Source organism: Myotis nattereri, assembly GCF_964212035.1.
Source record: "Myotis nattereri genome assembly, chromosome: 8".
Lineage (NCBI taxonomy): Eukaryota > Metazoa > Chordata > Mammalia > Chiroptera > Vespertilionidae > Myotis > Myotis nattereri.
In genome coordinates, this window is record NC_138083.1 from 21,759,895 (window position 1) to 21,787,866 (window position 27,972).

Genomic DNA, 27,972 nt, shown 5'->3' on the forward strand with positions numbered 1-27,972 from the left:
TTTCATCTAAACCTTTTGAAATCTGAACTATCTTTAAACTTCAAATTGCAATGGCATCCACTCAAGAAAGCAATTCTCAATTCAGCCCCGGCTCCTCTCTCTCCACCTAAATAAATTTGATCTCTTTTCTGACTCAGAGTAACTTCTATTGTTGTTGTGGATGTTAATCTCTACTGAATGTGGTGGAAGCTGTGATATTCCACCCAGACTCCCTTTAGGAATGAAGAATGTATTCGAGCATCAGCTGGGAGAGCTCCCAGAGCAGTGCTTCTCAACCTTGGCTGCACATTAGAATCACCTGGGAACCTTTTTAAAATTCTGATTTCTGAGCCTCATCCTCCAGGAAATTCTGTTTCTTTATTATGGGGTGGGGCCACAACATTAGTAACAAAGAAACAGAATTTCCGGAGGATGAGGCCCAGAAATCAGGATTTAAAAAAGATTCCCAGGTGATTCTAATGTGCAGCCAAGGTTGAGAACCACTGTCCCAGAGGATACTCTGAGCTGTCAGCTCTCTTTGGGAAGCCCTTAGCTTCTTCCAGCAGCTGTGCTATGCAAGGAGAGGAACAAAACCTGACCCCTTTCAGCCCAACTTGAGACAACTCTGAAGAGCTGCTCCAGCTCCAAAGCTCTTTGTGGGTTAAATGAAAACTTTGTTGAGACTACATTCCTATTTAACTACTTCTTTTGCCCAATCATGCTTCTCCATGCCACCCCCTCCCCCCCCCCCATATACACAGGGGCTTTGATCCAAAAAGTACTTCCTAATAAACATGCTGCATGCTCCATCTAGGGAATGCAAATTTCAACATCACACTTCAACACGGTCGATTTTTCTCCTATTAAAGTCCTGTCTGTATTTTTTCATATTCCCTGTCACATGCTAGATTGCAAACTCCTCAGAGAATGGATTGCATTTTCAGATCATATATGTCTGCAGAGTTTAACACAGTCTATCAAGACTCAAAACTGTGTAGTGTGTGTCAATGAATAATTGAGGGAAAGAATAATTAATGCTTAAAATTAGCACCTCTGCAGTGCTGCAAGGTCTTTACACATCCAAAGAATCATCAACATGTTTTCCTTAATTGATAAGTATTTAATGAGTATTAGTTACAAATAGGGTGTCGAGTGGGATGCTCTTGGGAGGAGTGTATAGAAAGGAATACACGGCCGGCCCTCAGGAAGTTTATAATTTAGTCAGCAGGATAATTACAGCACAGGTTTAGGGCAGTGGTTCCCAAGTTTGGCTGCTCATTAGCATCACCTGAGAAGTCTTAATGACTCCCACTACTGGGTCAGAATTAATTGGGCAGGTGTGCTGCCTGGGCCTCAAGCTCCCCAGGTGATTCTAATGTGTCACCAAAGTTGAGAACCACTGATTTATAAAGCTTATATGTTCTAAGTACTGTCCTACGTGCTTAGCCTAAATTAACTAATTTACTCTTAATAACAACATTAATAAGGAAATTACTATAATTATCATCATTTTATAGACAAAGAAATGAAAGCACAAAGCAGGGGAGCAATTGGCCGAAGCTCGCACAGCTGGTTAGGTGTGGCGTTAGAATTCAAACCCCCAAACTCAGGCTCTGAATATGTGGCTCTTCACCACTGTACCATGCTGCCGCGTGTCAGAGACAGAGGGAAATGTAAACTAATTCATGATTAGCACAGCTTTATACAAATATTTCATCATTTGAAAGATGTGAGGCCTTTACACTGGAAATAACAACCACCACCTCCACCTCTGACATTTGGATCGCACTTTGATTCTAAATATTAGGAAGGAAATCCAATTTCATCTATTAAGGGAGGCTAAGAATAATGATGAGTTTACAGAGGCAGATGGGGTGATAATAAGCTATATAAATACACTCAATATTTGGCTAGCACTTTGTAACTTGTAACCTAAAGTGGATTCTTATTTAATAGTTTTGCAGTACAAATGGAATACTTTTTGTAGTTCCTTTAAAACTATTATTCCACTAAATAATTTTAAGATACTTTCTTCTTCATATCCAGAAACAAGTAGCAACAAGGAAAAGAAAAAAAAGGTGGGCGGGGAAGGGGGGGGGGATAATGGGAGCCATGTGAACCAGAGGAAAACATTAGGGTGTCCAGGTGTGCTTTTTCTACAGTAAAGACTCTTTAACACCCTGCTCTCTCTTTTTATTATCAACCTTTCTTATCTCCATAATTAAGACTTGCAAATAGTTCTCAAGTAAATAATTGGATCCTTAAATTGCTTTATTCCTCTCCATTGCTCGTATCCACACTTGCTAAGTTCCCTTTTTCTCCATCTCAATTAGTTATTTTCTGTTGCACCCCTTATACATTAACTAAGAGAAACAGAAGTATACCCCTGACAAAATAAATTAGTCTATCACTGAGAAATAAAAGCGCAAGAAAAGATGTCCATCAATCCCTGTTAGGTTTAGAGCAGTTTTAGGGCAGGCCTATGGATCAGAAGTTATTCTCATGGTTCCACATGTATATTTCTAATATATGTAGATGTATCACAAACATATTTCAAATTATAGAACTAGAATAAATGACAATACCCAAGTTCAAACCCTTCATGTGGTCAGAATTGAGACTTGAACATAAACTCCAGATGTTTAATGAAATTCCTATTATAGCACTGCTTTTAATACCCCAATATAACTGAAGTTCAGAATTAATATTTGGGAATGATTCCCTAGGTCTTCAGTGAGACTTGTAAAACAAAATATTTTTAAGCTCTTCCTCAGGAAGATTTAGAAACTCAAAACCTTTTATATATAGCTCAGAATATTTTAAGCTGCCTTGTAAATGCAATATCCATACATCTAGAATCATCAAAAAAATACAGTAACTGCAAAGGCAATTGATGTCTAAAATTTGGGATGTGCCTAGGAAGAGTGTTCCCTAATTTTGCCAAGTTTATAGTTTCAAAATTAGATTTTGTACCTTTCATTTATATATATATATATATATATATATATATATATATATATATATAAATATATATTCCCCCCACCCCCACCCCCCGGGATTGAAAGCCTGATTTTGAGGCCTACTGCTGAGACTTAACTACTTGATAAATGAGGATTGTGTTAATTGTATTTAACTTGTTTTCTGTTAATGTCTAAACATCTGGCTAGATAATTTGCACTTAAAATTCTCTATAAACAACAAACAGTTCTTAACAGATAAAGCCCAGTATTTTTAAATGTGAAATTAATTAAAACTGCAAGCTCCAAGGCAGGCAAGAATAAAAAGACTATAATCCTACTACTTCCTTTCACACATAATAATATCCTACCTTTTGCCTTTAAAAAAAAAAAAAAAACTGACACTGTTTACATTTTAAATGTTAGATAAGTAGCTGAATAATCCACTATGTGATTTAAAATCATACATTTTTAAACGTAGCCAATTTAAGAACAGAGAAAATATTAGACAGGTAAATGAACTAAAGCATATGTTTTGAAAAGCTTAATATTTCAGCCATACTATCATGTCTTCCAATTTTCTGAATTTCCCTAGGGCCTAGGCTAAAGGCCAAATGTAAGCTAAGAAAGCTGCACAGGTTTACTAAGAATAAGAAAGGGGAAGGAAGCAAGGCGCTTGGGTGTCATATATCAGAGTCCTGGGCAGAGACTAAGGGGAGTGAGCCCAGGTCTGCAGAGAGCTTACTGCACACCAGACCCTGAGCCAGGAACTCAGATAGAGCACAGATTTGAGATGCTACCTTGCTTTTCCCTTTGAAGACTGTCTTTGCTTTTAAATGTTCTTTTTGTTTTAATGAGACGTTATAATTAGGCAAATTATGACCCTCCACTAAACCAAAAGAATAATAAACAGGTCATTGCTGATCTCTGCACATAATAAAGACCCCCAAACAGGACCAATGCAATATGTTAATCAGTAAACTTGAATTTCTACCAGAATATAATAATAATAATAATTACCAGAAAATAATTGCTGACTTTTTTTAGTATGTGCTAGACAGTCTTCTAATGCTTTATTTATACTGTTCATTTTCTCCTCTAAACACTATTATCATAATTTTATAGATAAAGAAATGTAAGTACAATTATGGTTTATAGAGCTTAGATTTAATAAGTGGGTTGGATTTGAATCCAGGCCTTCTGTCACTAAAAATCACATTCTTAACCACCATACTATCTGATGAAAAATCCTGAAGGCAAGTATTCCAAGAATATAAGTCTGCAAACAGTGCAATTCCATCAAAGCCTTCTGTGACTCTCCTAAAAAGTACGTCTAAAAAATGCTTGTAAAATGAGTCTTCACTTCAGAATCAGCTATACTTTTTCTTATTTGCCTAATGCTTGAATTATAAAACAAGCTAACAACATTATCTTGTACACCTTAACAAGCACAAAGAATCATCATCATAATAATACTGTATTTTTGCATGCCTTTACCATCTTGAAAGCATTTTTATCTTAAATTAGATTATTATTATTAATGTATGCTTTTACATACATTATCTTGCTCTTAGGAAAAAATAAAATAAAAACGAAAGCAAACCACTTCAAACCATACTGGACTTTATTGAAAAAAATTTGACATTCTATATTTCTAGAATTATTAAAAATAGATAATAGAAATAAATAAAATGTGTATTTCAACCCAAATACAATATTCACAATAAGTAAACACTATACTTATTCATGAATAAGACATTTTCTTTTCAGCATTTAAAGAATAACTATGTATAACTTTAGCATAATACTTTGCCAACATCTATGTTAATAAAAGCCTAAGCGACCATTCTGGTGGAACAACCAGAACAACCAGTCACTATGACGCACACTGACCACCAGGGGGCAGACGCTCAATGCAGGAACTGCCCCCTGGTGGTCAGTGTGCTCCAACAGGGGTAGTGCTGCTCGGCCAGAAACCCGGCTCATGGATGGCGATCGCAGCGGCGGTGGTGGGAGCCTCTCCCACCTCCACAGCAGTGCTAAGGAGCAGCGAGCAGGCGGGTGGTAAGGAGCAAGGTCTCCTGGACTGCGAAAGGGATGTCTGATTGCCGGCTTAGGCCCAAGCCCCGAGGGGAGTGGGGCTAAATTGGCAGGCGGACATCTCCCAAGGGGTCCCAGACTGAGAGAGGACAGAGGCCAGGCTGAGGGATTCCCCACTGGAGTGCAAGAATTTTATGCACCAGGTCTCTAGTGAGAAATAAGTGTATCAGTGGATAAAAAAAAAACAAAAAGAAAAAGAAAAAAATGGAAAATTACCAAGGAGCTCACCTTTAATAAAAACTAGGAGGAAATTAACAGTGGTAAATATTTTATTCATTGAGAAAAATGAAATAAACGATTACATTGTGTCTTTTTAGAAAATGACGTAAAAATCCCCATGGCAACTTTACCTACGCATTAACATAAGACTTTTATATCCAATGCAGTACAGAAGGTACATATTAGATGAAATGGATGTCTCAGAAAATAAACAGTTTATACAATTATTTTTAAATCCTTTAATGTTGTTTATTATTTGAAGATATACTGCAATAAGCCCCTTTCCAAAGTAAATTATCCATCCTATTAATTTTGTTTCTTCATTGTTGCTCATTTGTGTGCCAAATCAGATTTCCTCTGTTTAAAGCAGAGAGTACAACACTTGGATCTGGTTACGGAAAATGTCTGCTTATTGCTGCTTGAAATTTAAAGACAAGAGTGTGGCAAGATCCTGCAGTATACACAAGCTTTAGACTATTTTTTAAGAAATGAAAGGACAGAGGAACAAGAAACTTCTTAATCATTCACTGGAAAGAGATTATGAGATTATGTTCTTGAATATTTTTTTCTGGGTAATTCCATGTGTTAAAATATAAATTCTTGGTATTTTTCTCTCCAGCATAGAAAAAGTAGCTTCATTCTGCTTCATGGCCCATGCCCCCAGACAGCCATGTTATCCACATGAATCAGTGATCACAGGCAGGGGAAGCAACATGGGGATATCTGTTTCCATGTAAATCCATCACTTTTCCTGGAACCGCAAGTCTGAACACATGATTTACTGAGAACTGGTCATTTGTGTAATCTCATATACATAAATATTTTCACAAAGGAAAAGACGATGCTTCCTAGTGTTTGGCATTTCAAAATTAAGAAGCAATGAAGTTCAGAGTAGGAGGTTCATGAAAAACCCCCTAAAAAAGATGTACATTTTCAAAAGAAATTAAGCCCCTGCTGGTGTGGCTCAGTTGGTGGGGCATCCTCCTGTCCACCAAAAGGTCGCTGGTCTGATTCCTGCTCAGGGGACATATCCAGGTTTCCAGCTTGATTCCTGTTTGGGGCATATGTGGGAGGCAACTGATTGATGTTGAGAGTGTCTCTCCCTCTCTCTCTCTCTCTCTCTCCCTCTCACTTCCTCTCTCTAAAATCAATAAAAATCATGTCCTTAGGTGAAGACTGGAAAAATAAATTTAAAAAAGATGCACACTCTAACTTCTTGAATAACCACAAAACAAAAAGACACAAGAGAGGGAAGTCATGACCTTTAAGTACTCTGGCCATCACCCCCTACCCAAACCAGCTAGTCCCCCAACAAGAATTTGTACCTCAGTAAATGGCATAATCTTTCCAACTGATCATGCCTTAAACCCAGGAATCATCCTGGACTCCTCACCCCAACATCAACACAACTACTATCAGCGGTTCAACTTCTCTAATATATTTTGAATCCTCCTGTTTCTCTGTTGCTAAAACTCCACCTCAAACTACTATCTCTCATTTCTTTCCTCCACTTTCATTCTTATCCCTAGAATGGTCTTTTTAAAATCTTAAATGAGAACTTGCTAATTCCTCTGCTTAAAAACCTCTAATGGCTGCCCATTGCAATTATAATGAGAGCAAATGGCTTTCTGTGGCACACAGGCTCCACCTAACACTGAAACCTCATCAAGTACCATTCCTTAAACTCTGTTCCTGACAAACTGGCCTTTTCACTGTCATTAAACAGAACTAACATCCATATCATCCATCCAGTCATGTTTCTTATCCCCCTTTTCTGGAGTACACATCCCTTAGATCAGTCTCTTTCTCACCTCAAAACACCTCCTTAGAGAAAGCTTCCCTGGCCATCCTGCCTAAAGTAGCATTCATCTCATCTCCAGTCACTCCGCCCAATTACCTATTTCATTACAGTCCTTTCACTGTTTGAAATTATATTATTCATTCACTTGGTTACTGATTAATTATTTACAAGTTATTTACTTCCAGAAGGCACATTCCATGAGAATAGGAACCTTACTTTCTTCTTCATAACTATTTGAGCACCCATAAAATCTATTATATATCACTAGAGACCCGGTGCACTAAATCCGTACATGAAATCCATGCACTTGGGGGGTGGGGGTACCTCAGCTCGGCCTGTGACCTCTCGCAGTCTGGGAGCCCTTGGGGGATGTCTGACGGTCATCAGTTGGACATCCTTAGCCACCGCTGTGCTCGCCAGCCATGAGCCCAGCTTCTGGCTGAGTGGCACTCCCTTTGTGGGAGCGCACTGACCACCAGCGGGCAGCTCCTTCATTGAGCATCTGCCCCCTGGTGGTCGAGCGCATCATAATGACCAGTCATTCCACCATCCGGTTGATTTGCATAGTAGCCTTTTATTATATAAGATTAGCACATCATCAATGATCAATAAATAGCTGAATGAATGAATGAGATGCAAAGTGCATTATTCCTCTCCTCAGATATAAATTTATCACAATGGCAGCACCTCCTCTACCTGCAGAAACCTCCAAAACACACAAGAGCTATCTCCTAGCAGTGGTTCACTATGGTATCAGCAGAAATGATTTTGTCCCCAGGGTATATATCACAATATATGGAGAAAATAATCCTTGTGACAACTGGGGCAGTGAGGGGGTGGGGGGGGGGCGGCTACTGGCATCTAGAGTGTAGAGACTAGGGATGGTGCTAACTTTCTACAAAGCACTGGGCAGCCCTAGAAAGCAAAGAATTATCTGGCCCAAAATGCCATTAGTGCTGAGGAGGGAACTATGCTTTATATTCTTCACTTGAGCCTGACTCCTGGCATTGTAGGGCCAATTTAGAATAAGAAATGCCTTATATTTCATTTCCCTTTACTCTGTAACTAACAAATGAGCATTGCTGTAAAATTTATGGAACCCAAGGGTGAAATAATACATAGCCTTCACACAGTGTGTTATAGGGTGAAAACCTGATATATCATTGGTAGATATGTTCCTGGTAATTTTAACAACAATTAAAAATAATTCACCTGTCTACCATGAGGTAAAACATCTCCTTGTTCTTTTATTCATCTTCTGCTTCTGTTCTTTATTCTCTTCTTTCCATAATCTTTAACTGAGATCTTTTGGTATTCCTTAGAGTTGTTTTCAAAGCAGAGATAAAACTATGACATGGATTTATTGATTTACTGTCCTCACAAATAGGGTACCATTAATAAAGTAGCTCTAGGATCATTTTAGCCTAATTGTTGTGTAGTGTTGATCACAATGGAAAAATATTTTATTTGAGGGCAAACATCTATTACGTATCATTAGCAGAAACACAAACATTAAGTTAAGGAATTCAGAAAACCTGTCTTGGTCTGCAAGACATGGTGAGAAAGAGATGGCATAAAAAGTAGGAGGCTGCAGAGTGTTTATGCTTTCATTTTCATAAGAGAAATGTGAGCACTGAACAGAATTAGAATTGAGACAGAAATGCCTCCTCGTGCCCTCCTCCTCATTACACTGGCCCTTGGCCACCTCTTTGGGCTAATGCAGGTCCAACTCTTATTCAAGACCAGCAGGATTGGTTGTGTTTATAATTTGGGCTTTTTGGATTTTAGAAAGGTAATCTAGTGCATCTATCACAAGCTATATAACACCCCCAGTAGCATCTGGGGCAATATCCTGCAATCAAGCACATTTATATTTTAGTAGCTAAACATATGAATATTAACATCAAGTATGATAAAAAATAAATATAAATAGCTCCACATTAGTGAAGTTATAAAAATACTTTGGTTCTTTGAACTTTTTGGACTCTGAAAACCACATTCCAGAATTGCAGATAAAGGATTTTGAATTCTTTAGTAGTACAATGAGGAGAGACATACGCCAATGAAATAAATTTCCATAAGCTGCACTTTGGAAGAGAGATGGGGATAGAGTTGGAGAGAGTGACAGACAGAGGACGAAGGTCAAGTCATGAGAGATGAACTTGGGGTAGCATTACTCTAAGTCACAATACTTCTTAGGTGCCTTAGAGCTTGTTTCTCTCCAGTTGACAACAGGAGACAATAAAAATAAATTTCAATTTATGAATTCTTGCTACTTTAGCAGATCTACTTTAGCCTTCTCTATAGACCAGGAATCTTGGGCTGGGAAGTGGATATGGAGCCCCTGTTGACTCTGCTTCTGCCTGGGTTCTCTCCCAGGCATTCTGCAGTGAAACACATTGGCCATGCAGAAGAGGTTATCAATACAGATTAAATCTGATTTACCAAAAGATGGTGCAAGTCAGAAGACAATATTAAAATATGCTATCTCAAAATGAAAACACTGGTTTTGTGTGGAGTGTGAGACTACAGGTGGCTTGATTTTTGTGAATGTGTGCACTTATCTATTTCTCCTCACAGTAGACATATATTACTTTTATAACAGATATTTGTTTTGTTTTTATGTGTGATTTTAAGTCAGTAGCCTAGCACGTGAAAAATAAAATAAATAACATCAGGAAATTAAGTTACTCTAATTAACAAATTAAAACAACAGAAAGTTAAAGAAAGCAAAAATCAATAGCCAAATGACAAAATAAAGTGTGTGTCTTTTTTTTAAATTTTTTAAATCTTATGACTCAAGGTAACTTTTAACTTAATTACAATTATTATTGGTATAGAAAGAACTATTTAAAATAACACACCTATATTTATATCCTCTGACATAAAACAATAATAATCTATTGGCAATTATGAGACTATAATATTGGTCTAAGCATAGAATCACAGCAACTCCTGTTTTTTTAGACCCAGGTTTTTAATTTTATAATGTAAAATAGTAATTACATATATATATATATATATATATATATATATATGCATATATTTTGTAATTTCAGTGTAACTAATTAATTTAATTTGTGGTGACAGCATAGTTGATGTTTATTGTCTGCTCACAAAGTGCTTGACACTACTGTAAACATGATACATATATTCTCTTAAACAATTTCCCCAAAAGGCCTATGAGAAACATGGGATTATCATTTCAATTTTGGACATGAGAAAGCTGAGGCTTGGAAGTTAGGTCACTCAGATAATAATGGCCAAGTTCAGACTTAACAATATATTTTTTTCTTACTTCAAAGCCCATTTTTCTAACTACTGTGGTACATTTTTAATTATATGGACATAGAAAATATGACAGTTAAATTCACTTGTTTAAATTTAGTAAGCATCTCAGTATTATTCTGGCCATGGTTTCAAACAGTAACAAGTATTCTATCTATTTTATAACTCTAAAATTACTTTCTTATGGGATAGCCCTGTGACTTGATAAGGGACCTAAATCCATAAGTAAACAACAGTAAATAAAATTTTCATTCTAGAATTCTTAGGTAATATGACCAGAAAAATACACACACACACACACACAAATAAACATAAGATTTCAAATGGGAGTACTCTATATTGCCGATAGGTATTGTTCCCCTATTTGCTTTTCTTTAAAAACTTGACAAACTTTTTTGTTGAAAAAATATTTCAAAGATACTTAGAAATAATTCTTATAAAACTGATTATATTAAGGTATTGAATAAAAATTCAGTTGAGAATTCTTTAAAAAGAAAATTTATAATTGACAAATCTGTAGAAGAATCAGAAACCATTAAACTTAAAGCAACTAAGTACATTCCTAAATAAATAATTACTGGAAAAAATTAAATTACCAGAGGCTTCAGAATATAGTACAAACCCTATGGTAGTGTCAGAAAACCTAATTTCTAATCTGCGCTCCCCTCAGATTGAGAGTGTGTGCACTTATCTATTTCTCCTTACATAGACATATATTACTTTTATAAGAGATTTGTTTTGTTTTTATGTGAGATTTTAAGTCAGTTATAAGTTGATATATTTATCCCCAATAAAAGATGTGAAAGTCTTGTGAATATTATTTGGAAATAGTGTCTTTACAGACGAGACCATTAGTGTAGTCCTAAACCAAAATGGCTGGTGTCTTTATAAAAAGGGACCCTTTGGGCACAGACCCACATGCTTAGAGGGGAGTCCCTGTGTAGCTACAGGAAGAATGCTATCTACCAGCCAAAAGAACTCCTGAGGCTGCTAGAAGCTCAGGAAATAGTTCTTAAATGAATTCCTCCTCGGCTCTCAGAAGGAACCGGCTCTGTGAACACCCTGAGTTTGTAAGTCTGGCCCCCAGAACTGTGAGACAGCAGATTTGTGTTGTTTAAACCACCCAGTTTGTGGTACTTTGTTACAGCAGCCCCAGGACACTAAGATATTCCCTAACCAGCTATTTGTAATGAGTCTAATGTATAGTCTTCAATCTTTCTACCAGGAATTGAAGAGAATAATATGTGTCATAATTGCATCAGTGGGTTTTGTGCAAAGCAAAGGTACAAGTGCAAACTGTATAGCATTATCCAGGCTGAAGCATGATGATGGCATGTTTAGACAGAGATTAAGAGGAATGCCCAGTTGGGGGTTATTTTTAAATGATATCAGCATTTTCAGGTAGAGTTAGAGACACTGATTTTCTTGGCCTCTTGTAGGTTTCCTCTTACTCATGTGAATGTGTGGCATAAAGGCAACGTCCTTCTTGAAGACAGGAGAGAGAGAATTTGGAATATGATCAAAATTGCCTTTTTCTGAAACCCCTGATGTCCCTAGAAGAAAGAACCTAGCCCTACTCCCTGAAATTCAGAGTTTGAAAGACCTGTTAAGATGGATCAGGATGACTTCCACCAAAACTCCGTGACAGGAGAGAGCAATAAGAAGCTGAAATAAAATGGCCTTGAGGAAAGGCAGCACACTAACTAGAGGCTTGCATTTGGACATAGATGTTTTTGAGAGAAGATTATGCAAGAAATGCTCCAAACTCAGGCATTCTGACTCAAGGCCACCCTGCTTTGGGGAACAATGACTGGACCTGCAAATGTGAACCAAAGGGGTTGTGACCCTGGCACCCAACATCAGGTATCCCTGTGCTCTGGTGACAGACATTTCCTACAAAAGCAACTGGGCAACACGGATCAAACATTAGTGGCAGAGCTTTGCAAGGTGAGCCTACCACAGCAAGACTGCGTGTAGCAACCAGAAGTAACAATGAGAAGGAATGGCGCAATTCTAATGTGTTCTCTGCCTGCAGTTAGAAGGCAGAATGACTCCCCTTTGAATTTAGCAAGCTTTAAGTTTCCTGAATAATTAAGCAGGAATGGAAAATCTTAGGAAAGAGAAACTACTTTGATATACTGGTATGCAATTTCTTGAGCTAATAATCTGACAAAGAAAAGAAATGTGACTTCTTTCAGACCAAACTCAAAATATGATAGAGACTATATATAATATCCAAGTCAGAGAAAGTGAAGCATGGATTAATATCCAAGTGGTCAATGAAGGTGCATGAGATATCAGGAAGGTGAGCCTGGGAAGGGTCAGAGAAAGGTTGTTTTTGACTGCCTTCCAATTGTGTCAGGGGGGCTGTGGTTGGATCTTATTGACATCAAGGGCTTAGAAGCACTGAGGTCATTTAAATACGAAGACCCAGAATTTGTTCCTAATTCTGCTAGCCATTTAAGTCACTTAAGGTCCACATAGTACAATTTCATCTTCTATAAAATATTGATGATAATAGTACCCTCCTCATGAGATTGTAAGCATCACAAGAAATAATGCACATAAAAGTACTCTGCCAACCACAAAATGTCATGCTAACAGTACACACTATCCATTGTTATACTAAAATAAGAAAATCATCCTGTACACCCTCATATTGAGTTACTAATTACCCATTTTTCTCACCAGTCATCCTGCCTTTATAATTAGCAATTTAAACAACTTTAGAAGGATCCAAAAACATGAGATTCCAAGTATTAAACCATACCAACATTATGAAATTGCATCCTATATACATGAGCATACATTGGTACATTGGTTTTCCATAGCTAAAACCAACCTCTTTCAGAGATATATGAAGAATGCAAAATAATCTCTGCAAGTAACCAAACTTGTTACATGCTATTGTGCAGAATGGGGTTAGAGAAAGGGAAAAAAGTATAATTTTATCCAACCTCTTTGATGTAATTGGTACCATCATCCACAATTATCTAAACTGCAAACAGTGTATTTCCCCTCTAGTGCCTCACTCTTCCGTTCACTGCAAACTTTTAAGATGTAAAAAACTCTTTATACCTGAGAAAGTTATAAATCAGAGAGTAGAAAGCATTAAAATAAGTGAAAAACAAAATGAAATTTGGCAGTCTCTTAAAAAACAAAACTACATGATGCCAAATAATCAGGAACAAATTACTTAATAATGTATTATGTCTTCTGCTCTTCTTCAGAGGAATGAAACTTTTAGAGATAATCTCAAAATAAAATAAGAAAAGCCACTGTCCTTAAAATTAGATGCTTCAACCCTAGTTATGATACGTGGAAAATAATAAATAAATAATATCAATACAAGAATAAACTGTTTTTGCATACTCACAACTGTATACCTACTTTTGCCCCACCCTGTATGTTGCCTCCCATTCTGTAATAAGATAATACTGGTATGTCTTTGGTACTTTAGAATTAAGGCTCATTTTTCACTCTCACGCTGTATTCCATTAGATGAGTGGGACACAGAATCATTTATAACATGGAGATGCATACATAAAGATACCTAAGATACCTTGACCACTTTCATAGGTCCTTTGTTAATTAAATTTTTTTAGCAAGTGAGGGAAGAAGTCTTGACAAATAATTTATTTTACTTTTCAATTTTTAATGAATAATAAGGATGGTAGAGAGTGATGCTATAAAGTATTGAAAAGTATTAAGGAAGAGCTAGTCTTGCAGGATACATGATAACTTTCATTTCAGATATCTAAAGTTTTAGGTGAAATCTTAGTTACAAAGCACATTTACAAACAGCAATTAGCCTATGGATGGCAATACAATGTCAGTGTGGCAAACAGAATCAACTTAATTTGCCAAACTTTATGAACACCATTCTATGTGCCATGTACTCTGCTAGTTCCTAGGGAGATAGGGGTGGACAAGACACAATCCATGTTCTCAAGCTGCTTGGATGGCATAGAAGACACAGGTGTGTAAATTAATAGTTTAAGTATGGTGTGAGAAGTTTAACCACAGTACAGAGGTAGCCCAGAAGAGGGAATAATGAACTATTACTTAAGAGGGAGGTCGAAAATTATGTTGGGTGAGGGATATAAATGTTGGTTTTAAGTTTATTTTAATTTATATAGGCTAGAAATTAGTTGGCTGATGAATCAATCAAAATGATTGGGGAAAGCATCATGGCTCAGACACTAGAAGAGGTTTAAGGGATCTAAGTCAGAAGTGATTGCTAGGACTAAATTATGACTTTCATGACCCAAGACACTTTTGCTCCATTTAAAAAAAATTAAAAATCATTTGTACTATTATTTTGGTATTAACATCATATATTAAACGTTTTATTTAACCAAAAGTTCACTCTTACCATCTGTTTTTAAAAGAAATTAAAACATTTTTGTGGGCTCCTATAAAATATTGTGGGTTCTCCATGCTACGCCTACTGTTAGCCCTGGTGATTGACTTTTATGAGCCAAACACCCTGTAAGTATTTCACACATATTTCACTCTCTTACAGCTCTGTGTTTACAGATGAAGAGCCAGGGTTAAGGGTGGTAAACAACTTTCTCAAGGTCACACAGTTAACAAGACAGAATGCTCGACTTAAAGCATTTGGATTAGATCCAAAGTCTGAACACTTTCTCCTGCCATGTCAATTTTTCCTATAATACTCAGTACCGGTCCACAACCAATTTGTCTTCAGAAAATGAGAATGTGTGGAAGGAAAGGCCATGCATCTGGACCACACAAGCTTTAGAAATAGAGTGGTCTGTACTGAAGAAAGCCATGTTAATACAAATGCAATAACAAAATGAAGCATGGTCTGAAGCAGATGGAGGCAATGGACTAATGAATAGAAGCCTGGCTCTGAAGGCTGAGTGCTTGGGTTCAAGTCCCAGATTTAAACATGCCATTTGATTTCTCTGAGCCTTTGGTCTCCTCATCTGTAAAACGAAAATGCCACAATGTCATGGTGATAACTTAAAAGTTAAATTGTTTAACACTTAAATAGTACTTAAAATCGTGCCTGGAACAGAGTAAAAACCTAATAAAAGCTAATTATTTGAATAAATTTTTGAATTTAGAACATCTTATAATGTACAATTGCAAAAATTAAAGTACTAGCTATATATTTTCCTTTTGACGTTCTCTCAATATAATAAAAACATATCTTTATGTTTGTATAGTCTCCTATACAGATGTTTGACCAAAACTATACCCTTAATACAACCCCAAAATCTAGGAGATGGACATAGAACTAGCACTATTTTTCACATCGTACAACTGAGAAAATTAAGCTAATGAAAGATTAAAGTGACTTGATTGAGATCTGGAGTTTAGGGGATGTATTCTATGGCCTTGCCACATTTTGAAAACTAATCATTTCTTTCTAAACATGTTAATTTCTTATCCTGTCAGCACTATCTCCAGACAGTGTGGTAGGCTCAATAGCTGAGTTTCTCCTATTCTCCAGGCTCTTAATTCCCAAGACTGCTGCAAATGTCAATCTCCCCGTGCTTTCAACACCTTAATTCAACTGACAGCCCTACTCCTACTGCAGTGATAGCCATCTCTGTCTCTGGTACTACCTTCCCCCTCACGACATGGACTCCAACTCAGCTCATTCTGAAACTCTCTTCTGTCCTCCTCCCCACGTGGGGCCAACTGCCAAGTCTTGTTTCCTCATCCACACTGTCTCTCGCATCAGTTCCCATTACTTTCTATTGCTGTTGCCATGGACTTTATTAAATCTGCCCCTAACTATTAGAATTCAATTACTGCCTCTTGACACATAGTACATGACTCTGCTTCTGGTCTCTCCACCTTCTAACCCCTACTATGCACTGCCGCTGAAAGAATCTGCCTACAGATGAAAGTCCAGCCAGCTCAATTTGGCATTTTGGTCTACAGTCTTGTGCAAACCTATTTTTCCAGCCTTATCTCCCTCTTATGAGCTCACATCAAATCAAACGGGAATATTGCAGAATATGTCCAGCATGTTCCCCATTTGTGACTTTCCTCCTGCTAGTTCACAATCTAGATACCTTACTGCATTTATGTTTGTGAGAATTCTACACATCCTCCACAGTTCGAGGAAAGTCCACCATCTTCCAATATTACTTCTCCTATCTCTCACCAGCTCTCTTCCCATCTTCGGCCATCCCCATTTTCAATGCTTTAATAGTTATATTTATCATGCATTATAATAGGGCTCAACCTAAGTGTCATCTCTTATGGAAGCCTTTGCCATCCCAGCTTCCACCCCCTCCTATTCTTTCTTCTTCTTTCTCGAGTTCTTTTTTCCATACCTTTATTATTGTACTTACTATGCAGTTTAATAACTATTTGCAAATGCCTGTACCCTGACAAAGGGTAAATTCCTCATACTGACATACCCAGAACACTTCTGTGGATTTATTCTTTTAATCATAAATCAATACACCAATATGTATTCTTTTAATCATATGCATAAATCAATATAGCTATCCCCATTTATATCTATACCTTGTGTTAAACTTTTAAACATATACATACAAAGCCAAAAATCTTATATAATTGATATAAATATAATACAAATATTACTAAAATGTGTTTAGAGTATAACTTTTCATCTATCAACCTAATGATTTATATGCTTTAAATATTCACCATGGAGAATATGTATAACATTAAATTGGAGGGCAGTAGGAAGTCTGAAATCTTCTATTAAAGGCATTTCCTAAGCTTCAAACTGCTTTCCCTACATTTCCTCATATGCACTTAGGCTATGAAGAAAGCTTTGCAGCAAATAAATTCTACCATTTTTACAGTAGATATCCCTAGTGAAAATCACTTAATTAACATGTATATCAATTAATATATTTAGTATATCAATTAATATATTTAGTTATTCCAGAGAAATGTTGGGTAAACCAACATGAAAAATTAAGGATTCAAAATATGAACAAAATATATTTAAGCACTGGACATAAAAATTCATATCACCATCATAACATTATATTCTGTACTACCACTACCATTTTTTAAAGTCATAGACCACAGGAAATAAAACTCCTGGTAGTTCAACCCTATTTAAATAATAGCAGAAATGTAATAGTCACATAAAAATCAATTTGATATCTTCAAAAGAAAAATATTTCTGGAAAAAATGGATACTGTGAATATAAAAATATATTAAGAAGATGACTTTTGTTTTACATTTTAAACTAGAAGTAATAAAAGAAATATGAGGGAAACTTAACTCATAGCTTAGGCAAAATGGTCTTAAACAAAAATAATTTTTATTATGATCATGATGTTTGAGAGAGTCTGCATATAAACATGCTGTTTGCAACAATGCTTGTGGGAGTGTCCATATGTTTAATTATAATGTTCAACTTTTAAACTCTAATTAAAAATTAACTTTCAACCCCAGTCCTTTCAGCCTACTGGAGGCTGAAAGCAAGCAAAGAAAGGTAGAGAAGCTCAGGTTTGTTTATGTTGGAAAACTATGATAAGAATAATACATTTTTAATTGCTCATATTTGGACATAGAGTGCAGCAAAATAACTGAATATAACAAAAGCTTGATAACACTGAAGTATAAAATTTAAAAATACAAAATTTTCTATTTAGGTCTGTGAATATTATAGAATTGAGTATTAGAACCAACTTCTCTATTACTTATTAGAATTGCAAAATCTAAAATATATAAATTGGGAATAATATTTGGAGACTTAATAAAAAGAAGGAAAATAAAAGAGAAACCACTGGATGTTGCCACATGCCAGTAAAAAGCAACAATTGAGCTAATTATAGCCTTTCCCCTAAATGTGATTATCCCTAAGGCTAGTGAATAATGAAGCAGATTTCATTTCAGCCAACTTGCCTTCTCTATTTGCCTTGAAACAAGATCGTTAGGTAAGCCAGTTCCTTAGTGTTAGAAGCTTAATTTTCAAAGCAGATCTTCCAAAATGATTCCAGATTTAAAGATGACAAAGTTTCTTGATATTTTCACATGTTTTCTGAGGGCTAAATAAACACTTCCAAGTCAACTTACTCTTTGGGCACTTTTCTTTCTATATTTCTTCAAAAACATGATTGTATTTGAAAATTAAAAGATTAAGAAATGCTTTTGTGAAGAAATTGAATGCCAAGAACAACAAATTGCCTTCATTCCCACATAAGACTTATTTGGTTTCAGTCAAATGTTTACATAGTAATTTATTTACACAGTAATGGAAATATATCCACTGTATGTAAGCAATAATGATGCAGTTTCATAAAAAATTCATCACTTACTCCTCTGAGAAGGAATAAGATTGTAAAAATTGTTCTTTAAACTTAATGCTTTTGCAAACCATATTTCTGAGACCAAATAGACATTGTAAAAAGATGAGACTTACTATAAATTTTCAGTAAGCAATATTTAAAACCATGAATCTGAACACCAAATTTCAAATCACAATAATTTTACATTATGGAAAAAATTCTGAATGCGAGATGGTCAAATGATAACAGGTTGCACATGTGTAGGGCTTTACAGATCACAAATCACATTTACAAACCCATCTCATTAGATTCGCCAAATAATCCAATGAGGTAGGTATTATTAACTCCAGGCTACAGATAGGCAAACTGAATCTTAGAGAAGTTGGACAATTTGTTTAAAGTCACAAGCTTAACAAGTATAAAATCAAAGGAATCAAAACTATCTCTTCATATTTCAATTTCTTTATACTCTGCTTCCTCTAAAAATATAAGTAAAGCAACCAAAATGGGCACATAGTCATAATTTGGTGATTTTATTGGTGAAATAGGATAGGTAGAAGTACTAAAAAAAACCAAAGGTACTGAAAGAAAAACTCCAATTTTAACAGACTATAATCATACATTTTATAAGTTAATTAACTGACAGGAAGGGGAAAAAAAGTCATTTAAGAAAATCAGTTCTCAGTAATGTTTTGGTTAAATCATAGGCACTCATTCTTTCTGTGAGAGTGAGAGTTTTGCCACTTTATTTCATTAATATTACTTTAGGAGGCTATCATCTGGATGAATAGTGATATGGGAAAAGGAAAGGTATAAATAATCATCACAAGTGGGAGAATTCACATTTATGTACTTAATAGTAAAATTTCCCATTAGAACTTTAAAAAAATATTTTTATTAATTTTTTAGAGAGAAAGGAAGGGAGAGAAACATCGATCTGCTGCCTCCTACATGCCCCCTACTGGGGATTGAGACTGTATCCCAAGTATGTGCCTTGACCAGGAATCAAACCAGTGACCTCTTGGTGCATGGGTTGACACTCCACCACTAAGCCACACCTGCCAGGGTCTTTTAGAGATTGTTTATCATGAATGGCTTCACTATGAGATTTTCTTCTGTAGTTATATTTAGTTGTTTAGAAAAGGCAAACTGGGCTCAACTAAGACAGGGTTTGTTAAGAGGATATGAAAAGGAGGCAGAGTTCAGGCTATTTGTATAGGAGTTATAACAACAAACCATGGAGTCTAAGTTAGACCAGAGGAGAAAGGAAGACAGGAGAGGATGATGGATAGTGAGAAGGTGGCGGGGTCAAATGGATTAGTCAACTCAATAAGGTCAGATAATTATAATGGAGCTACAAGAGCAAATAAGCCATCGTGTATTAGAAAATGAGATTTCATGAGTGATGTAATTTCTGGTGATACAGGGCCCAAGGTGTGATAGAGACAAAAGGTAAACATTTGTAAGGAAGGCAAGGAATTGAGAAGGTAAGACTTCTCAAATGGGATTCCAAGGGACAACTGCATGAGGCTAACATGACTTAAGATGGTGTAGGAAAAGAAAATGATTCAAGAGATAGATTCTTCAATGGACCAAGTAAGCTAAATAGGAGATTGATAACAACAATTAGAGAGGGAAGATTACCCATTTTACAGTAAAAAAAAGCAAGTAAAAATCATGATTCAAATTTCAATCCTTTACTCGTGATCAGAAATGTATGTAAACCACAGAAGAGTGAGACAGATGAGTGAATATGTGACATTAAATAAAGAAAATTCCCTTCCAATCCAATCACTTTCAACTTCAAAAAGTGAAAGCAAAGATGGGAACAATACTCTGTTTATCACCTGCCATTTAATACATGATGATCAGTTCCTGTATATTTAATACAGATAAAACTTATTTTATACTATATGTCTCAAAGGTACTGGAAGTCCTGAAATATTTGTTAAAAATTTTAAAAAAATTTTTTGGAAAGCCAAAAGTTTCATTAATATTAAAATCATTCAAATGGAGGATTTTCATCTTAATAGGGAAATCTGACTTTTCATAATAAAGATAGAAACTCCTCCCTAGAGTATAAAAATCTTCATTGTTATTGGGATCATTTTATTGTGGGAAAAAACCATCAAAATACATATGTGTGGTATAGAATTCAATTGTTTAATTTGGTTCTGCATAAAATATAAATAATACATATACACATATAAGTCCATGTCTTTCAGCAAGACAGTATTTCCCCTGCTAGTTAGTATATACACAGACAAAACATTTCTGGAGAAAAATCTGACAATGTATAATAGTAAGAATCTTAAGAATTGCATAATATTGGGGATAGCAATTCTCCTAGTAATTCATTCTGAGGAGAAAACTACACATACAAACAAACATGTGCTTACAAGGATGTTACTAATGTGGTTACTTAGACTATGAACGATTAGAAACAGAACTAAACATGTAAATTTTGATATTGCATAGAGTAGAACATTAGGCTATCATTAGAAATGAAGATGGAGCCCTACATTTGCCACCATGAGAGGATGTTTAGAATATATTAAGTAGACAAAACTAAATACAAAACAATACATATGCTTTAACTCTTTGAAAAAATATGTTTGTTATTAATATTTGTATATCTATACAGAGGAGGGGGGAGCCAGAAAAGGTATAAAGTGAAATAATAGTGAAGTTTGGGATGGTAATTTATCTTATGTATTTGCATTTTCTAATTTTCCAAAACAAATATATATTGTATACTTTGAAGGAAGAAAAACACTTTATATTATTTTAAAATTTGGCCGAAACCGGTTTGGCTCAGTGGATAGAGCGTCGGCCTGCGGACTGAAGGGTCCCGGGTTCGATTCCGGTCAAGGGCATGTACCTGGGTTGCGGGCACATCCCCAGTGGGAGATGTGCAGGAGGCAGCTGATCGATGTTTCTCTCTCATTGATGTTTCTAACTCTCTATCTCTCTCCCTTCCTCACTGTAAAAAATCAATAAAATATATTTAAAAAAAATTATTTTTAGATTATCTTAGGTTGTGATGGACAGTTTAGATAATTGGCACATATAATGCTTTTAAAATTAATTATATATATACTAGAGGCCCGGTGCATGAATTTGTGCAAGGATGGGGACCCTCAGCCTGGTCAGTGATCGAGGCCTATGGGGGGGGAGGGGAGGGCGGGGGCAGCTGGCAGGGGTGAGGGGCAGTGGGAGTTTGGCTGGCGGGGGGTAGAAGGGGCTGCTGGAGGTTGGCTGTGGGAGCACACTGACCACCAGGGGGCAGCTCCTGCATTAAGTGTCTACCTCCTGGTGGTCAGTGTGCGTCTTAGCGACTGGTTGACCAATAGTTCCAGTCATTCCAATTGTTCAGTCATAACAGTCACATAGGCATATATATAGAGAGATAGATATATTTGGTTATGACAGAGAATGAAGAAGTTTTGTATTAATTTTATCCTAAAGCAAAATTTTTCATATTTGAATAAATCTACAAATGCCTCGTGAGTGCTAATTATCTTATTTTCTTAATTATCTCACTCAAATGAGAGAGAATTTATAAGACTATACACAAATACTAGACAGGAGATGAAAAACTAGGTCAAAGAGGGCAAGGAAAAGTCAGCAGAAGGCCCCTCAGTTTCTTATCATTCCCTCAGGCAAAGTTATTTTCTCCTTCTCTGTACTCCTACTATCTTCATTTGCATGTTTTTAACAGCACTCATCACATCTCATTTATTATCTCTTTAACTGCCTGAAATTCTCACTTAGTCTCTGAGATCCTCTTTTCTAGACCTATCTCCTAGGATCACACTTGGAGCTAAAAGATGCTTAGCAAAACTGTTTTTAGATGGAAGGAATTATTGGATTGAATTGAAAATCACCTGTCATCAATCAAACCTCATTTTTGGAAATCAATAACTCTATATTCATTATGTCTTATTAAGTACAAATTAGTAGTTTTTCTACCCCCGCCCTCCCCCCCCCCAAAAAAAAGAGAAGGTTTCAACATAATCACATTTTGGGGGGAAATATTCTACATATACACAAATTAGGAAGGGATACAAATAAATGCTAATAGTGGTAGGAGGATGTCTGGCATCTATTAAAATTAATACATCAATAAATGAATTAATGCCGAAACCGGTTTGGCTCAGTGGATAGAGCGTCGGCCTGCGGACTGAAGGGTCCCGGGTTCGATTCCGGTCAAGGGCATGTACCTGGGTTGCGGGCACTTCCCCATTGGGGGATGTGCAGGAGGCAGCTGATTGATGTTTCTCTCTTATCAATGTTTCTGACTCTCTATCCCTCTCCCTTCCTCTCTGTAAAAAATCAATAAAATATATTTAAAAAAATTTTTAAAAATATAAAATAAAATAAATGAATTAATAATATAGTATTAATATATCCTCCTTACCCATGGACAATATATTTTTTAAACATGTTTTTATTGATTTCAGAAAGAGAATGGGATATGAAGAAAGAGATAGAAATATCTATGATGAGAGAGAATCATTGATTGGCTCCCTCCTGCAAGCCCCCTACTGGGGGTCAAGCCCACAACCCAGGCTTGTGACTTCACCAGGAGTCAAACCGTGACTTCCTGGTTCATTGGTTGATGTTCAACCACTAAGCCACACTGGCCAGGCAATGGGTGATATATTTCAAGACCACCAGCAGATGCCTGAAATCCAGGATAGCACTGAACTGTGTACATACTATGCTTTTTCCTATGTATAAATACCTATAATAAAGTTAAATTTATAAATTAGGCACAGTAAGACACGAACAACAATAATCTATGTATATAAAAGCCCAAGCGACAATTATGACCAACCGGCAAATAGCTATGAAGTGCACTGACCACCAGGGGGCAGATGCTTAATGCAGGAGCTGCTCCCTGGTGATCAGTGCACTCCCACAGCCAACCTCCAGTGGTCCTTCCCCCCGGCCAGCCCCAATTGGGACTGGGCGAGACAGCCCTGATTGGCTGGGAGGGACCTCACCTGTGCATAAATTTGTGCACCAGGCCTTTAGTTTCTAATAATAAAACAGAAAGATTCTAAACATTATGTGAATGTTTAGAATGGTCTCCTCTCAAAATATTTTATTGTACTGGACTCAGTTTTTCACTTAAAGTAAGCACTTTATGGCTTCTCTTTGATATCTCCAAATTGCCAGCATCACTACTCCTGCGCTCATGGGCCATTATTAAGTAAAATAAGTATTACTTGAACACAAGCAGTATATCTCAACAATCAATCTGAAAACCCAGACAGCTGGTAAGTGACTAACGGATGGGGAGTGCGCACAGTGTGGAAACATTGGACAAAGAGGTAATCCATGTCCTGGGCTGGACAGAGATTTTACCACATTACTCTCAACAGCAAGCAATTTAAAACTTATAATTTGTTTATTTCTGGAATTTTCCATTTAATATTTTTGGAACTTGATTGACCATGGGTAACTGAAACTGCAGAAACCAAAACTACAGATAAGGGGGGCACTACTGTACATTCAATTGGAAATTGATTATAAATATATTCTATGACACAAATATGTCACATGCTTTGCTTTTTTGCTGTACATTAATAAAAATAAAATAAATACTAAGAACATAAACAACTTTTTCCTAAAGAGGATGGCATGGTCCTAGCTATTCTTAGCTTTTCCAAATCACATTTGTTTTGCACTAGAAAGCTGTTAATTTAAGCAGCTAGAATGCAAAACTACTAAGTCAATTATATTCCCATTCCCTTTTCCTTTCCTCACCTCATCTTATTTTATTTTTAATTCACACTGCATATAAATGGTAATTAAAGTACAAAGCAGGATGTTACTTGCACATGTACATTTCATTATTATACACTAGGGGACCACTGCATGAATTCGTGCACCTTGAAAGGAACTGTGGACCCCAAAGCTGCAGTGGGCACAGGTTTGGCTCTCGGCCCATCCTCCGTGCCCCTGCCCTGCCTCTCCCACTGAAGCCCTTTGTCCCCTGTCTGCCTGCAGCCCCACTCCCTCCACCACCACTCCTACATGCTGACGGCACTGGCCCTGCTCGCACCTACTGACATTGCAGAGCAATTGGGGCCAGTGCCAGCAGTGGGTGCAAGCAGGGTCAGCGCCGTCAGCAGGTGCGAGCGGCAGCTGCTACCCCGATTGCCCCTCAGGAACAGGGGGAGGAGGAGAAGCCCTCAGGGGCAATTGGAGCCAGCGCCAGGTACTGGCAGCGGGTGTGAGCGGAGCTGGTGCCAGCAGCAGGTGCAAGCACCAGGAGGGACCGTGGCGTGCAGGAGTAAAGAATTTTCAGTAACCACCAGAGGCTTGCCCCGATGACAGTGACCAGAGCCCCGCCTTGGTCTGGCGCCCCCTCTCACCTGCCCCACCATCCCACCATGGCCAATACCTGGCATATTCCACGCATGCCCCCTGGTGGTCAGCGCATGTCATAGTGACCAGTTGTTCGGTTGTTCTGCCATTCATTCTATGAGCATATTAGAGTTTTATATAGAGAGATGTTCTGTACTCTTAAATACATCTGACTTTTACAAAAGATTTAGCCAATGTTTTTCTCTAAACAACAAGAAAACTTATAAAATATATGTATATTATAATTAAAAATATTATACATTGCTATAATTAATATACTGAGTAATATTATTACAATCATCTACCATTTACTTAAAACTCAGACTATCCCAGTAATGTTTTAGAATCACGCAAGGACCAAATTTCAGGACTGACTTGCCATCACTCAATTTTCTACATATGAAACATATCAAGATAGAGATTACAAAAATAAATGAACATTTTATATATATATATTTTTATTGATTTTAGAGAGGAAGGGAGAGGGATAGAGAGATAGAAACATCAATGATGAGAGAGAATCATTGATTGGCTGCCTCCTGCACACCCCCTGCTGGGGATCGAGCCTGCAACCCAGGCATGTGCCCTTGGCTGGAATCGAACCTGGGACCCTTCAGTCCGCAGGCCGATGCTCTATCCACTGAGCCAAACCAGCTAGGGCCAAACATTTTATTTTATATCATTTACTAGAGGCCCGGTGCATGGATTCATGCCCAGTGGGGTCCCTTGGCCTGGCCTGCGGGGATCAGGCCAAAACCGACTCTCTGACATCCCCAAGGGGTCCCGGATTGCGAGAGGGCACACGCCAGGCTGAAGGACCCCACTGGTGCACGATCAGGGCTGGGGAGGGACCATGGGAGGGCTCCAGGGCATGTCTGGCCCGTCTCGCCCAGTCCTGATTGGCCAGACCTTGGACCCCAGCAGCAAGCTAACCTATTGGTTGGAGCATCTGCCCCCTGGTGGTCAGTGTGCATCATAGCGACTGGTTGAATAGTTGAACGAATGGTTGGACACTTAGCATATTAGGCTTTTATTATATAGGATAGTAGAGAAAATACTGTGCGATCTGTTAATATTAAAATATATCTAGTGTTAGTAAATGATGCCTTTGCACATTAATAAAATCAAATTATCTAAAATATGGGGAAATAAAATATCCAGATATATGTAAGAATATGTATATCTTGCCCCAGCCAGGTGACTCAGTTGGTTAAAGCATCATCTCATATACCAAAAAGGTTTTGGATTCAATTCCCAGTCAAGGAACATACCTATGATGCAGGTTTAATCCCTAGTTGGGGCACAGCTGGTCAATGTTTCTCTCACATTGATGTTTCTCTCTCTCTCCCATTCTATCTCTCTAAAATCAATAAACATATCCTTGGGTGAGGATTAAAAAGAAGAATATGCATGTTTTATGTATTATGATTTTTACTTCTTTTAGATGCCGAGTTAAATGTCCTAAAGTTCCTAAAACCTATAGTAAGTCCTCAACACCCACCAATACGTTCTGCAACGTTTAGTGAAATGATATATAACAAAATCAGTTTGATCATAAGCTAATTGATATAAATAAGAGTTAAGTTCCTATGGCATCTCATCAATACTATTACAAAATAACATTGAATGAAACATCATCATTTGAGAACCAGGTGTGTATTGTAAGCTACTGTCCTTGACTTTTAGGGGCTTCTTCTAACTTAGCTTAGTCATGTTATAATCATATTTAACCCTCTAAGATACAGAGGGCTTTATTTTACCTTCTCATTCAAATATCCTTCATGGCTTCCTCACATCATGCATTTTTATTTTGCCTAGTTTTTAAGGAACTCCTTAAGCAAACAGAGCCTACCCCATCCAAATATATTTATTGTGATTACCCAGAAAACACAATTGAGTGTCCAGCCATGCCTTTCTGCATTCATATTTGTCATGCCCTTCTACATCCAGTGTTCTCTACCCAGTGTCTTCCTTTCTGCCCAGTGACTCTTGCTACCTTCATGTTAAGTTCATCAGGGAGGACAAAAATTTCCTCCACCCTTCTTGGTTCTTCTGGCTGGCCTACTAATTAAATTGACATGAGACAGATTAACTGGAGAAAACAAGCAAATTTTATTATGTATATACATGTGGGGATTCCAAAAGAATATGGTGCTCAAAGAAAAATCAGGTGGTTGTGGCTTATATGCCATCTTGAGCTAAGGAGAAGTGGGTAATGGTTTGAGACTTCAAAGGTGAGGAAAGCAATTCACAGGGAGATGAAAAGAGTTAATATTTAGTAAATAACTGTTTGCTGGGTCATCTAGAGGCACTGGATCACAGAGAGGACTTTGGTCATACAAGCCTTGCTGGGTTTCTTCCTGTCTACCACACCTAGTTCATACTTATTATGGTTATATATGGTGGTAGTTCTTTTTATGACAGGCTTTCTATTTTTAATTATTTCAGACAGTTTGTGGGAAGGTCAAAGATTCTTCCTGTGTCTTTTGCTTCTTAAAATATAAAATAATCCTCATGCTAGAGAGACACACTTTGGGGTGGAAATTTTGTTTCCCAAGTCTAAATCGCCAACCAAGTACTGAGCTCTACTTTCTTAGAAATATTACAGCACTTAAATGTGCACTCATTCATTAGGTAACTACATGATCACACATTATTTCATATTTTTTATATATTTCTAGAACTCTCAGCATATTGCTTGGTATATAGTTGGCTTTGAATAAAAATTTGTTCAACTACTGCTGCAAAAGGCTGTTGTAACACTAGCTAGCCTGAAATAATATTGCTCCTGTCCCCAGAACTTGTCTCATAAAGGCATTACACTAAAGTTTAAAGTACATAAAAAAGCTCTCTTCAAACTTTATGAGGCTGTACATTTTCTTCTAGACATCAAACTGTGCTAAGTTAATGTTCTTCTTTTGCAGACATGGAGTGGTGATGTGTAGTTCATCATTGGATTTTGGTGTTTGCAAATTGCCCTAGAACTAGAGA

The 27,972-nt window shown here is 37.0% G+C and overlaps 1 protein-coding gene and 1 pseudogene across 5 annotated transcripts in view; one reads left to right on the plus strand and one right to left on the minus strand.

Annotated features, from left to right (window-relative positions):
- Window positions 1–27,972, minus strand: part of MACROD2 (mono-ADP ribosylhydrolase 2) — a 1,902,899-nt gene that overhangs the window by 1,347,861 nt on the left and 527,066 nt on the right. The window lies entirely within an intron of this gene.
- Window positions 12,151–27,972, plus strand: part of LOC308523607 (lysine--tRNA ligase-like) — a 39,103-nt pseudogene continuing 23,281 nt past the window's right edge. Inside the window, exon 1 of the transcript in view lies at window positions 12,151–12,291. The product of the transcript in view is annotated as a lysine--tRNA ligase-like (transcript). The remainder of the gene's footprint in view (window positions 12,292–27,972) is intronic.